This window comes from Miscanthus floridulus, chromosome 13 (assembly GCF_019320115.1).
Source record: "Miscanthus floridulus cultivar M001 chromosome 13, ASM1932011v1, whole genome shotgun sequence".
In the NCBI taxonomy this organism is placed as follows: Eukaryota; Viridiplantae; Streptophyta; class Magnoliopsida; order Poales; family Poaceae; genus Miscanthus; species Miscanthus floridulus.
Genome location: NC_089592.1, coordinates 68829502 through 68845276, shown reverse-complemented (window position 1 = coordinate 68845276; position 15775 = coordinate 68829502).

Here is a 15775-nt window from a genome sequence, read left to right as displayed (position 1 = left end):
GAGGAGTCGACGGCTACTTCCCCCACACCTGCACCCGCCCCAGCTGCCCCCATGGAGGAAGAGGAGATTGGCTGGAAGTGCAAGTACTACTTCAAGCCAGCTCCAGAGACAGCCTACTACCACACTCTTCTCACCCACATGCTGGACGACTACTTCCCCGACTTGCACGCCTCCATCAGCTATCACTGCGCCGAGTACAAGCACCCACTGGAGGCTACCTTCTGGAAGGTAGAGCTGGTGGTCACCGCATGGAATGATATCATCAATGGACATGAGGTGGAGACTGTCCACAGTGCCCCTGCCAGGAGAGCCCATGCTTTGGATGGCATGGAGGATGCAGCACAGAATGCCTACATCCACTACCATGGTCGTCGCTTCGAGGCCATGAGGGAGGATCACTTCAGGTTCCTTCCTCGAAATGATCATGAGGGTGTTTGGCAAGTTTTGGCTCCACCAGAGAATGACCCCACTTTGGAGGCAACGGTGCAGCATGTCCACGCTATGCAGGGAGTGGATGATGAGGTCAAAGGAGAACTACGTGCATCTCAGAGGGCGCAGAGACGTCTTCAGAAACAAGTGGATGAACTTCGAGCACAGCTGGGACAGCCTTCAATCTACAAGAAGAAGCGCCGTTCTTTCACCATGATTGACACCGCTCCATAGGTGTTAGGTGCCTTGATCTAGATTATCACGTCGTTAGTTCGTGTCCTTATTTAGTCTTGTTGGTCTTGTGAACTTGGTTGTTTAGATGTTTGATTTGTGAACTTGGTTGAGTTGGTATTTTGCTTGATTGCTGGAAGTTTGTGGGCATGTCCACAACTTCCTTAGATTGGAACTTTAAATTTTAGAATGAAATCTTAATGCAGAAGTATCATTTTATCTTATCTCTGCTGTGCTGACTTCTGGAGCAGCCTGTGTTCTTTATCTGGTAACTCGAAATCTGGGATGATAAAAATTCTGAAATTTTTGTGGAGATAACTAGACCTCTGTATCTCTCAAGTGTCTTTGGAATCACGTCAATAGCTATTCAGGTTTGGGAGATATAATTGGCACGAGTTGATGTTCCTGCGCTGTCTGGAACTCAGAACAGTTGCGGTTTAGCTCTATTTTTGACTATGTGTGAGTTCGAATCTGTAAAAATGGTCTAAATGAAAGTTGTAGCTGATGTCCTAAGCTTTCTAACGAATCTTGGTGCACCTCTGTTGGATCTCTGAAACTCGAGTTATAACAGTTTTACTGAACTGCTGAGTTTGAATCTTGCCCAGAAAATTTTCAGCATTGTTTCTTATCTCTTGTAAGTTCTCTATAATTGGAAAAATCCCTAAATTTTGCACATTTGTTGGAAAACAGATGGCCGCAAGAGGAGGAAGGGGCAGAGGCCATGGTCGTGGGCGTGATGCTCTTATGAATCCACCACCGCCACCTGTGACCATGGAGCAGATTTTGGGAATGCAAGCGCAGCTGATGCAAGCTATGATGCAGCGCTTGGACAATGAACCTGCAAGAGGTCCACCGCCTATCCAGGTTAGAGATAAACGTGGAGAGTTTATGAAAGGTCGTCCACCGGTGTTCACACATGCCACAGACCCTATGGAGGCCGATGACTGGTTGCGTGCTGTGGAGAAACAACTGAACATAGCACAATGCAATGACCTGGAGAAAGTGTTGTATGCTTCCGGGCAACTCCAAGGAGCTGCTCAGGATTGGTGGGAATCATTTCAGTTTGGACGTCCCAACAATGCTCCTGATATCACTTGGCAGGAATTTAAGGACAGTTTCCGATCATACCATATTCCTAATGGACTAGTGGAACTGAAGCAGGAAGAATTCAGATCTCTCAAGCAAGGATCAATGACTGTGGCGGAATATCGGGACAAGTTTGCACAACTATCTCGCTACGCTCCTAATGATGTGGCAGATGACAAGGATAAGCAACGCCGTTTCCTCAAGGGACTCTATGATGGACTGCAGCTCCTAGCTGATGTCCAATACTTATCCTAACTTCCAATCTTTGGTGAATCGTGCAATCGTGATTGACGATAAGCGCAAGGAGATGGAAGCTAAGAAGAGAAGGCTCCAAGGGCAAGCTTCTGGAAGCAACACTCGCCCGCGTGCTTATCCCCAGCAAGGTTTCCAGCAGAGGAATCAAGGACCAACTCATCAGGGAAACCGTGGTTAGTATCCTCAGCGGAACCAGTTCCAGCAACGCCCTCAGTTTCAGCAATAGTTTGGAAATCAGCGTCCCCCGCAACAGACTGGCAATCCTGCAACATGCCAGGGAGTGCCTAACAATGCTCCTGTGAAGAGTGGTGCACCCAACAATCCCAATGCCTGTTACCGATGTGGAGAAGTAGGTCACTATGCTCATCAGTGTCCTAAGAAGCAGAACCAACAAGCACCTCAGAACCAGGCCAACAATCAGAAGTTCAACGCCCGACCACCTCTCACAGCGAAGGTGAACTATGTGTCATCTGATGCAGCTCAGGAGACGCCTGAGGTCATGTTGGTACGTTCAGTGTCAACTCTATTTCTGCTACCGTACTCTTTGATTCTGGTGCTTCGCATTCTTTTATCTCCCAAGCTTTTGTTAGAATGCATAGCATACCTTTGTGTGCCATGAAAAACCCAATACTAGTGAATTCCCCGGGAGGTAGTATGCCCGCTTCTTATTGGAGCCCCTCAACTAGCATTTCCTTAAGGGGGGTAGACTTCAAGGTGAAGCCTATTGTTTTGAGAACGGCGGGAATTGACCTTATCCTGGGAATGGATTGGATGAAACAACACCGGGCAGTGATACAGTGTCAGGAGAAATCTGTGGTTGTGACATCACTCAATGGGGATAGAATCTGTGTAGAAGTAGTAGTGCAAGCTCAGCCTACAGCCACAGTGAATCAGCTAGATGGTGAAATCAATGAACAAGATCGGGTCGTGGAGGAATTTCCGGATGTCTTCCCCGATGACTTGCCAGGTATGCCACCTGACCGAGACATTGAATTCATTATTGAATTATTACCTGGAACTGCACCAATAGCTAAACGTCCATATAGAATGGGAGTTAATGAATTAGAAGAGCTTAAGAAACAACTAAAAGAGTTGCAAGGAAAAGGTTTCATACGCCCCAGTTCTTCCCCGTGGGGGGCACCTGTGATCTTTGTGGATAAGAAGGATGGTAGTTAACGGATGTGTGTGGATTACCGCTCACTTAATGAGGTTACCATCAAGAATAAATACCCTTTGCCTAGGATAGATGATTTGTTTGATCAGTTGAGAGGAGCTCATGTGTTCTCCAAGATTGATCTCCGATCTGGTTATCATCAGCTTAAGATTCGGAACTCGGATATACCCAAGACAGCATTTACTACATGGTATGGATTATATGAGTACACCAGTTATGTCTTTTGGATTGACCAATGCACCTGCATACTTCATGTATTTGATGAATAAGGTGTTCATGGAGTTTCTGGATAAATTTGTGGTAGTATTCATAGATGACATACTAATATTCTCCAAGACTGAAGAAGAACATGCGGAACACATAAGGATGGTTTTGCAAAAGCTTAGAGAACATAAGTTGTACGCTAAACGGAGCAAGTGTGAGTTTTGGTTAAAGGAAGTCTCTTTTCTAGGTCATGTTGTCTCCAACGGTGGAATAGCAGTGGATCCAGGCAAAGTGCAAGATGTACTGAATTGGAAACCACCAACTACTGTAAGTGAGATTCGAAGCTTTTTGGGATTGGCTGGTTATTACCGAAGGTTCATTGAAGGCTTTTCCAAGCTAGCCAAGCCTATGACAGCTTTGTTGGAAAAGAATGCTAAGTATGTATGGTCGGATAAATGCCAGGCAAACTTTGAAGAGCTAAAGAAGAGATTGACTACAGCTCCAGTATTAATTTTGCCCGATTTAAACAAGAACTTCTCTATATATTGTGATGCATCCCGTTTGGGTCTTGGATGTGTGCTTACGCAAGAAGGAAGAGTGGTTGCATATGCATCTAGACAACTAAGGAAGCATGAGTTGACTTATCCTACTCATGACTTGGAATTGGCAGCGGTGGTTCATGCTTTGAAGATCTGGAGACATTATCTGATTGGACATAAGAGTGATATCTATACTGATCATAAGAGTTTGAAGTATATATTCACCCAATCAGATCTGAATCTAAGACAACGTCGTTGGTTGGAATTGATCAAAGACTATGATTTGGATGTGCATTATCACCCAGGAAAGGCAAACGTCGTAGCTGATGCACTTAGCAGAAAGAGTTATGCCAATGGTATTCAGACAACATCTATGTCAGCAGAGTTGTGTGCTGAAATGGAGTATCTCAACTTGAGTCTGGTCACTAATGTAATGGAATTGGTGATAGAGCCTACTCTAGAGCAGGAGATACGCAAAGGTCAATTGGAGGATGAAAAACTTAAAGAGATAGCAGAGAATGTAGTGCTTGGAAAGGCACTCGGATTCAGAATGGATGAGAATGGAACCCTTTGGTTCGGGAAAAGGATATGTGTACCGGAAGTGAAAGCTATCCGAGATGCAATTCTGCAAGAGGCCCATGAGTCTGCTTATTCTATACATCCCGGAAGTACCAAAATGTACTTGGATCTCAAAGAAAAGTATTGGTGGTATGGTTTGAAGAGAGATGTGGCAGAATATGTGGCTTTGTGTGACACTTGCCAAAGAGTGAAAGCTGAGCATCAAAGACCTGCAGGGTTACTACAACCAATGAAGATCCCTGAATGGAAATGGGAAGAAGTTGGCATGGATTTTATTGTAGGATTACCCCGCACTCAAAGAGGTTATGATTCAATATGGGTAATAGTGGATCGACTCACCAAGGTCGCTCACTTTTTACCAGTCAAGACTACTTATAATGGTGCAAGATTAGCAGAGTTATACATGGAACGAATAGTGTGCTTGCATGGTGTTCCCAAGAAAATTGTGTCGGATAGAGGCACCCAATTTACATCGCAATTCTGGCATAAAGTACATAGATCTTTGGGAACAAAGTTGAATTTCAGTTCTGCTTACCACCCACAAACTGATGGGCAGACGGAAAGGATCAACCAGATTTTGGAAGATATGTTGAGAGCCTGTGCACTTCAGTATGGTGATAGTTGGGATAAGAGTCTGCCTTACGCAGAGTTCTCGTACAACAACAGTTATCAAAAGAGCCTCAAGATGGCACCTTTCGAGGCATTGTATGGACGTAAGTGTAGAACGCCTTTGTTCTGGAATCAGACTAGAGAAACTCAAGTGTTTGGTCCCGATGTCCTTAGAGACGCGGAAGAACAAGTGAGAATGATTAGAGACAATTTGAGAGTAGCTCAGTCTCGACAGAAGAGTTACGCTGATAACCGCAGAAGAGAGCTGACTTTCGAGATTGGTGATTATGTGTACCTGAAAGTGTCACCAATGAGAAGTGTGAGAAGATTCAATATGAAAGGAAAGTTAGCCCCAAGGTATATAGGACCTTTTAAGATCCTAGAGAGACATGGAGAAGTAGCTTATCAGTTGGAACTGCCTGAGAGCTTGTCCGGTGTGCACGACGTGTTCCATGTTTCCCGGTTGAAAAAGTGTCTGAGGGTACCAGAAGAACAAATTCCTTTGGAAGAACTTGTTGTCAAGGAAGATCTTACTTATGAGGAGTATCCGATAAAGATCTTGGAAACTGCCGAAAGAGTTACGAGAAGCCGAACAGTGAAGATGTGCAAGGTGCAGTGGAATCGTTACACAGAGGATGAGGCTACTTGGGAAAGAGAAGAGGATCTGAGGAAGACCTATCCCCAACTGTTTGAGTAAGCAATCACCCGAATCTCGAGGACGAGATTCATCTTAAGGGGGGTAGAATTGTAACACCCTAAAATTTGAATTCTTTTAAAAATAGTAAATTTGATTTAAATATGCAATTATATGTGCAATTCAAATTAGGAAGTAATATTTCTTTTATAAAATTAAAAGAAAATGCAAGAATAGAAACATGTGATGCATTCATGCTATTGCGTATTTATTTCTGTGACGGGTGTTTTATTCAAATGCTAAAAGATTTTAAAAACCTTTTGAAATTGAGTTTGAAAATGTTATTTATAAAAAGAAAAAGGAAAATTTCCTTCCATTCCTCCCTTCCTCAGATTCGGCCCGCTGGCTTTTCTCCTTCCCGCGGTCCAGCACCGCAGCCAGCAGCCCAGCTCACCTTCCCTCCCCCGCTCGGCCCAGCCACGCGCTCAGCCCAGCCCAGCAGCCGCGCGCTCCGCGCCGGCCCGGCAACTGCCGCGCCCAGCCGCTGACGCCAGGGCCCCATCTGTCGGCGCCGCCCCCAACCTCCCGCATCCAGCGCCCGCTCCCGGTCAAGGCGGAACCGTCGCCATGACGCGCGTCGTGGGCGCGCCCCGCTCCCTCGGCCTCGTTAAAAGGCAGCCGAGCCCCCCTCGCGCACCCTCCTGCTGCCCCGCTCCATTTTCGCCTCGTCCTGGCCGCAACTGCCGCACGGAGGAGCCCCGCCGACCACCGTCCTCGCCGTCCGCGTCGCCGTCGTTTCCGAGCCGTCACCGCCTCCGTTTTTCGCCCGTGGTGAGCTCGCCGTGGTCCCCTCTCTCTCCCCATGCATTTCTTTTCGAGTTTCGTGGCTTTTTAGCGCCCTTTCCGCAAGCGTCCGCGAGCTCTTGGCCGTCGGCCATGGCGGCCGCCGCTCCAACCTTCCCCTCCGGCCGTCTTCTCGGCATGGCCGCGAAACCCCGTACCCTCCGATCTCACGGGTGTCCTCGGTGGCCATTTTGGTGGACCGTAGGCCCCTTACCGCGCGCGCCAGTGAGCTTCACGCCGCCGGCCATGGCTTGCCTCGCCGGAGTCACTGTTCCGGCCGGCCGAAACCCCCAGGCTAATCCGAACCGTCCATCGCGCGATCAACGGCCGGAAATAGAAGATACCCCTTCGGGGGTAAATTTGCTAAAGAGTCCCTGGATTTTTCTAAGTCCTAACCCGCCGTCCTTAGCGTATTTCTCCGAATGCGCAAACCCGTTTAGAAAGCGTAAACTTCGCTGTTTAAGTCAAAAGTACGCTTTCAGTATTTACAGAAATGCCATTCGAACTGTTTCGCTTATAGAATTGTCGTTTTAACTCCGAATTGATCCATTCAAATCACGTTAGCTTCGTAATTTCATAAGCTACATGTTGGAGCTACTGTTAGTCAAGTTTGGAACTTTTTAATTTCATGATTAGAATTAATTAAATATAGGGCTTTTGGAAAAACCCGTTTTAATCATAACTTTCGCATTTTAGCTCTGTTTTTCGTGAACTTCGCGTTGACGTGATCGTAGCGAAACGTAGATTAGTTTTACAAACATTTTATTTTGATTTCAATACTGTTGGTGTACTGTTCTAATGATAGGAGTGTTTGCCTTGCATGAATGCTTTTGGAATGTTGTATGTTGCCGTGTTGGTCGCGTTCAGACGGTGAGGAAAACGTTGGAGACCAAGAACTCTTCGACGACCAGCAGGACCAGCACGAATTTGTGAACCAAGGCAAGTATAACATGGGCCTTCCTTGATGTCCTATTTCACTTTAATCAATTACTCATTTGCATGTGTCTAAATTTGATACCCGTAAGGACATCCTAGTGATTGTTATCCTGTTTCTTGTCTCCTATGGGTTAAATGCATATGGGTAGATGGCTAGTGCTCTAACTGAACATGATATACATATTGATGAATGATACTATGGAACAAAGTGAGTAACATGAATTATAACAACTGTTCCATAGGGCGAAAGTGCAAATGACCTTTGTTCATGTTGCTCCCGGCCCTCCATAAGGACTTATCTGTCGGCAAAAGCTGGGACTGACAGTGCAACCGGGAGAGTCATATGGCTCTGACTTTAGCTCAGTAATAGGATCTTTCCTAACTAGTTAGAGGTTACCTTTTTAGCGCAAATGGGGCTTGCCACTTTGGGTATAGGGCTGCCTCTGTTCCTATGAGTATAGCCGCGATGGATTTGTGCCATAGTAAAGGGGGGTCCCTACATCTGCCTGCCAAGGAAACCTAGCGGCCCTAACTTGTTAGGGAAACCTATGAAATGGCTTCATAGTGTACCCTGCCCGTTCACCTTGGAAGTGACATGGGAGTAATTAACCCGGGCATATGGGGATCACGACTCGCGGTGAATGTGCACCACCTCTGTAGAGGGTAACAAACTGTTATAACAGTCGTGCTCACGGTTACGAGCGGCCCGGAAAACTCACAGAATAATTGGATGCTTGATGACGATCAATTAAGTTGTTCTATGATGAATTATGGTAATCTTGACCCCGTTATATGTTCTTATGGGAATTAATTGGGAGCTTAAGCATAACTTGATAATACTTGAGAATAAAAGTTTGACCTACTAAAAATGCTAACTGCAGTAAACCAGAGTCTATCCTTTTGAGCTTCATAACCCCATGTTAGCTTGCTAAGTACGGAATGTACTTACACTTGTTTATTTTCTTTACTTGGATAAAAATCCCGGATGGGTAACAGATGACAACGGGTATGAGGATTTCCCGGAGGATTATTAGGCTTGTGGTCAACCAGTTGACCTTCCCTGTGATGACGGCCATGAGAGTTTATTCTATTTTTATTATTCCGCTGCGATGTATGAGACTAAGTTCGATTATAACTCTGATGTATGTGACACTGTGATGATACTATTGTAATTTGTCAGCTTGTGTGTGTGATTGAATCCTGGGCACACACGAGTTTAGTGCATTCAATTTTATCCTTAAAATTGGGTGTGACAGCATGACTTGGTTAGAGGCTTCAAAGATGTGTTTGAGAAGGATAAGCTTTGTAGCTCTTGTCAAGCTGAAAAACAAGTTGAAAACACCCATCCTAAAGAGAGCATTATGAGTACTAGTAAAGCATTTGAGTTGTTGCACATGGATTTGTTTGGGCCAACACAATACACTAGCATCGGTGGAAATAAATATGGCTTTGTGATAGTGGATGACTATACAAGATACATGTTGACATTTCTTAGCATCACTCTTTACTAAGATATCATCCCTAGCATGATGCCAAAAATGCGTTTTTGGTAATTATAAATGACACTTGAAAATTCAGAGGAAAGTTATATATATTAAAGTATCTGCAAGCGCACAAATAATATACCATTGTAGCATTTCACCTGAGAGTATGCTAGGTATCGTTATTTATATTTTATCCATAGGGAGGAGCTATGGAGTTGTGCTAGCATAGAGATATTGACAAATATACATACTTATGATAAAACCACTCTCATGCTATGGCAGGGGTAAGTCAAATGATAAATGAATAATAAGTGTAATGTAATAGTGGTATTCTAGTGATAGAAATAGAGACTCATAAAATATAGTACGGCTAAGCAGTAGATTCGTTAAGAGCAAAAGATTCCTAAGTCATTCCTTATTTACTAAGTCTTTTGTACACCCAAGTATATACACTCTCATCTATAGCATAACTAACTTTGGTTCTATAATAAGGAACATTACTAAGGAAGATCCAGAACAGAGCTTGTCTCCCTTCGCAACCATGTTCTCTTGCTCTACAAACGAGGAGTGGACTACAAAGGACTCAATGGGAGTGTCACATCCATGATCTACCATATGACCCAGAGTGCAGAATGCATCCGCAGGCAAACAATATCTAAGCACCATGCTTACATAGTGTTGACCACTTAACTCACTCGAGTACTGAGCTAAGAACTTTGCGAACATATGCATAAATTCATCATCAATCATAACTATATCAAGAATATAACTAGAGCAAACTAGGAACATAATAAATATGTTTACACCAAAATTTGGGAGAAGAGAGCGGGAATTCGTAGGCTTCCAAGATTGTGCCAATCAAGGAGTCGATTGCATAAGGATTGATATCAGCCAGTTTGGATGCAACACTAGGATCGGTTCTCTTCGAATGACGTCAGCAGATAACGATGATGAGATATGATTGGCATCGGGAAGATACATGTCGGACTCTATAAAAGGGGAAAGATTAGGATCCAAGTTATCTTAAAATAGGAATGTTTTCTTTGTACCAAAGATTGTATCGAGTCATACTTGAGTAGGATTCATTTTTAGGCTCCAGGTATAAATATCAAATCCCGGCTATTGTAAAGGACACACAATCAATTAAATACAAGTTACTTACTTTTTTGGGTCCAGCCACCCCTTAGGAGTAGGAGTAGAGTAGATCTCAGTGAGTTCTTCAATAAGTACGGCTGCATCAATCCGGTCGACCTTCACTGCTTTTCTGTAAGTACCGTCATGGCTTATACTTCTGTTCGTATGGCTGCATCGATTCGGTCGACCTCCACTACGACTCTAGTATAAGCTAGTTATCAACTCTTGTCTAGTTCAAGTAAGGCTGCATCGATCTGGTCGACCTCCACTGCTCGAACTAGATTAAGGTCAAGTTATCGGCTCCATCTAAGGGTGGCGTTCCTTCGGATAGATTTATTAAGTTACCGATTTGCTTATTGCTTCCATTACTTATTTTATTACAACAATATCACTTCGCCTGATTGAGATTGATCTAGATCGACCTTATATCCTATTTAACCCATTGTTTGTTAATCTAAACCGATCTAATATGCACTTTAAACGATGAGTTATGTTTTATCGGCTGTTTTATGTCAATCTTGATCATGCATAGTGTGCGGTTAAGGCATGTCTGATCTTGAGTAGATCTATTGGCTAGCAAAAACTGTTCCATGGCCCATTATCACAGCCTGTGTGATTCTGTCTCACACCCCACTATTAGCACCATGGAGTTGGGATCGTTATTTGGTAGATTTGTTCCTGATAGGGCATGACCTTAACTGTGCGCTATGCCTAAATCTACTGTTTTAGCCGATATCGAGTGCTTTCACGAATAGTTTGCGTTACGAGATCATTGAAGTAAAGATAGGTTAAAAGATGTGTTAGCCCCATGATCTTATTATTATATTACGGCCTGCATGATTCTGCCTCATGCCCCACTAGTCATAGCGATAGATGAGATCTAATATGTTCATTAGATTTATCTTTATTAAATGGTTGAATGATGATGAGATGTTTCTTTTATAAAAGGGGTTCGGTTACTTGCAGTCATTGGCTTAGCATCAATTAATCATTGTTGACATATTTTTGCCACTGACCAATATTTGTCTAAATAATGATATTCATTCTGAACAATAACTGATTTTTCTTACACAACCCCATGAGCTTTAACTGATTTAGTCTTATGAATATGTTGGAATCGACTATTTAGTCGATCTCCTTTCATATCGGCTCTCAGAGCCGCACATTCGTGACTGTCTGGCAACACCGGCATGTTCCACCCTAAATTACTAATAAGCTTTCTCTCCTTGTCAATTGTAGGGTCAAATTGACTGGCATGTCTTGGGAGGAGTGTGCAGGATCGACCATCCCTACGCTGAAGCTAGGCGGATCTCTAGCTCCATCGAGCAGACCCTTCTAGCTTGCTCGTGTGCCCTCGGCACAGGATGAAATTTTGTGCCGACAAAATAGTAACATAATATTGAAGTAGCACAAAGTCATACAATGGCTATTCCAGTCTCTAGACAGCAGATCCAGAATCTTGAGCAATAGCCCACACTCTACTTAACCATGTTATCTAGCCTATACTAGAACTTTGAAGAATTGGAGCTCTATTCTCTTCTCTCTAAAAACCCTAATTTCTGGTCTGATCTTGACTTATGGCAGCGTGCACTGGAGGGGGAGCAGGGGCTGGTTATATAGGCTGGAACGTCAATCCTAAGCCCTCGGATCAAACGACTTAAAAAGAACGGCGTAGATGCAATCCTTAAGGCGGTGGAGAACCGACATACGAAGGAGGGACTACCAGGTGGGGATAGGGGACCGTCTGACCTACAGGTGGGGCCGACCAACCCCACATGTCAGCGCCTCGGCTTTCGCTTCGGTGTGGTGTCTTCCTAAGTTTTCTAGAACCTTCTGGTGTAGTTTTCGTTGCAGATAAGAGTGTTTTTATTTGACGATTTAATCCCTCTTGATAGTTTTGTGGATAAACCCTGTTAAAAACACAGATTCACCAAAACTTATGGAAATTATCTGTTTAAACCCCTAAATCTATGTTGGTGATCCAATTTATACATTTATTCAAGTTACATTGATGGTTTATGATGGATGATAACTACTGTCAACAAACTCCCCCAAGCTAAACCTTTGCTTGTCCCTGAGTAAAGCTAATCTTAACAATGGATCAGGAGTTGCATCAATATTTTCACTCCTAAAAAGTACACAATGTTCAATCAAGAATTCTCCTCCTGATTAAAATTCATCGATCTGACTTTCAAACTTACCCATATTACCTTTAACCATGGGTTTTTTGAGCTTTCACTTGAATCTTGAGAAATTAAAAGACAGAACAATCAAGTCAAGCACCATGTCTCAAGTTCTTTGTTCAACCATTATTTCAGAGTTTTTATAAGTTTTAAAATAAAACTTAGAGATTTCATTGTATGACACTCTCAAGTCTCTTAAATATATGGTATTTGTGGATCCTCACTAAAGCAATAAATGATGACATGCCTTTCTTTTCCTACAACTAAGGCTTATGTGGAGCTCATAGGAACAGAAATTGCATGAAAGAGCATACTTGCAATATATATATTGTAAAGTCAAACCTTAGAACCAAAGAGAGTTGGGTCATACAATCAAATCAAGACGTGCATGTGTGGAATATGGTAGATATATGGTGGCTAGCCTAATTCTATTATGCTCCTTGAAAACATATCTCTCATTTGAACTTGGAATCATCTTTGCAAGAAAACATGGGTTATCTTATTTATCTCATTTTTTTCAGGCGAGCATCTAAGCACCCATTGTTTTAATACTTCAGAAACTTGTCCATTTTTCCAATGTTTTTCTTTTTTCTCTTTTTTATGAATAATTCTTGCATAGCCTATGCCTCTTTTCTGCAGTAAAATATTTGAGAGATAACAACAGAACTTGAAGCATTTATGTGGTGAAAACCAAGGGTTCACAAGATGAGAATGAGAACTTGGAAGATGTTAGAGACATTTAACTTTCAAATGCTATGAATAACATAGATGTTGGTGAATTGAGGCCTAGGCAAGTGATTGGTGAAGAAGGCGATCAAGTGCAAGTGCAAGTGCTCTCTAACTCAAATGTGCAAGTTGACACTAATCAAGCAAGTATAAGTGGCTCTCATGATAATGTGCAAGATCAAGTGGCTAGTACATAATCTGAACCCAATGATCAAACAAGTGCAAGCAATGTTCCAATACTCCAACCAACTAATATTGCAAGGGATCATCCATTGGATACTATCATTGGAGATATTTCTAGAGGTGTACAAACAATATCAAGATTGGCTTCATTTTGTGAGCATTTCTCATTTGTGCCATCCATTGAACCAAAGAAGATAGATGAAGCATTGAAGGATGTTGATTGGGTGAATGCTATGCGTACAGAATTGAACAACTTCATAAGAAATCAAGTATGGGACTTAGTGGAGAGACCAAAGGGACACAATATTATTGGAACCAAATGGGTCTTTAGAAATAAGCAAGATCAAGATGGGATAGTAGTAAGGAACAAAGCAAGATTGGTAGCACAAGGCTATACATAAGTTGAAGGTCTTGATTTTGGAGAAACATATGTCCTGGTTGCTAGATTGGAAGCAATTAGAATCTTGCTAGCCTATGCTTGTGCCCACAACATCAAGCTCTATCAAATGGATGTCAAGAGTGCATTTCTCAATGGCTACATCAATGAAGAAGTTTATGTTGAGCAACCTCCTGGTTTTGAAGATGATAAGAAGCTCAACCATGTGTACAAGTTGAAGAAGGCATTGTATGGCTTGAAGCAAGCACCTAGAGCATGGTATGAGAGGTTGAGAGACTTCATACTCTCTAAAGGGTTCATTATGGGCAAGGTTGAGACCACTCTTTTCATCAAGAAGATTGGAAAGGACTTGTTTGTGTTGCAAATCTATGTTAATGACATCATATTTGGATTAACCAATCAAGATTTTTATGAAGAGTTTGGGAAGACGATGGCTAATGAATTTGAGATGTCCATGATTGGAGAGTTGAGTTACTTCCTTGGTCTTCAAATCAAGCAATTGAAGAATGGTATATTTGTGAGTCAAGGTAAGTACATCAAAGACATGCTCAAGAAGTTTGACATGAGTGATAGCAAAGCCATTAGCACACCAATGGGAACAAATGGAAATTTGGATAGTGATGCAAGTAGCAACATGGTGGATCAAAGGTTGTATCGGTCTATGATTGGAATTCTACTCTTTATGACCGCATCAAGGCCGGATATCATGTTTAGTGTGTGCATGTGTGCAAGATTTTAAGCCTCACCAAGAGAAAGTCATTTGAAGGCTATAAAGAGAATATTGAGGTACTTAAAGCATACACAAAATATTGGTTTGTGGTATTCCAAAGGTGCAAAGTTTGAGCCAGTTGGTTACTCTGACTTGGACTATGCAGGATGCAAGGTTGAAAGGAAGAGCACCTCGAACATATGTCAATTGTCAAGAAGATCACTTGTTTCATGGTCATCAAAGAAGCAAAATAGTGTTGCATTATCAACCGTCGAAGCCAAATACATATCCGCCAGTAGTTGTTGTGCACAAATACTTTGGATGAAGGCCACCTTGAAAGACTTTGGAATCAAGTTCAAGAAAGTGCCATTGCTATGTGACAATGAGAGTGCAATCAAGCTAACCAACAATCCGATTCAGCATGCAAGAACAAAGCACATTGATGTTCACCATTATTTCATTAGAGATCATCAACGAAAAGGAGACATTTGCATTGTGAGTGTGGGCACCGAAGATCAACTTGCCGACATATTCACCAGGCCATTGGATGAGAAAAGGTTTTGAAAGCTAAGGAATGAGTTGAACATGTTGGATTTCTCAAATATGTGTTGATGCACCCTCCCACTTATATGACATACCTCTCCTTCGAGCAATCCAAGGTAAAAGTTGATTGGCATGGCATACATCCTTTGCTAAGGACTTGTTTAGTGCATCTAGTCATTCCTCACATGTTATAGGCTCATTCATGAAAATCAAATAAATTTGATGCTTGTATGGTACCACTATTGCTTCTATGCTTGTCTTGATCTAGTGATAACATATGACATGTTTGTGGGCTTGTAAACCTAGTGTTTGATCTAGAAAATGAGCTATAAGTGTTTAACTCAACATGGTAGAAGATAACCCTTATTTGGAGGTGTGAAGAAGCTTGTACTTGGATCAAACCGAGTTAAATATCTTTGGCAAGTGTTCTAGATTGAACCAAATTTGGGAATATGATCCTCACCCCATTGATTGACATTGATAATCTTAACCTCTCCAAAATTGAACATTTGTGGTAATTGATGACAAAGGGGGAGAAATTGCATGAAGATAGTGAAAATATGACAAAGGGGAAGAACTTGGGGGAGAACTTTGACATAGGGGGAGAAATATGAAAGTAAGGGGATCAATTAAAATTTGAAGCACACAAATAGGGGGAGCAACCTCATAAACTTGATTGATGCATTTGAATGTGCATTTTCATATATTTGCTTGCATAGCACAAGTGTTTACAATTCATTATCCATTCTTGTGTGGTGTATGCTAGTTGTAGGTTTGAATGATAAAATGAAAAACTAGCATACATAGGTTGAGTAACTGGACTTATGTTTATTTTGTAAAAACTAGACCCTTGCTTCTAATATTGATCTCATGGGGTATTCTAGTTTTTGTGTATGT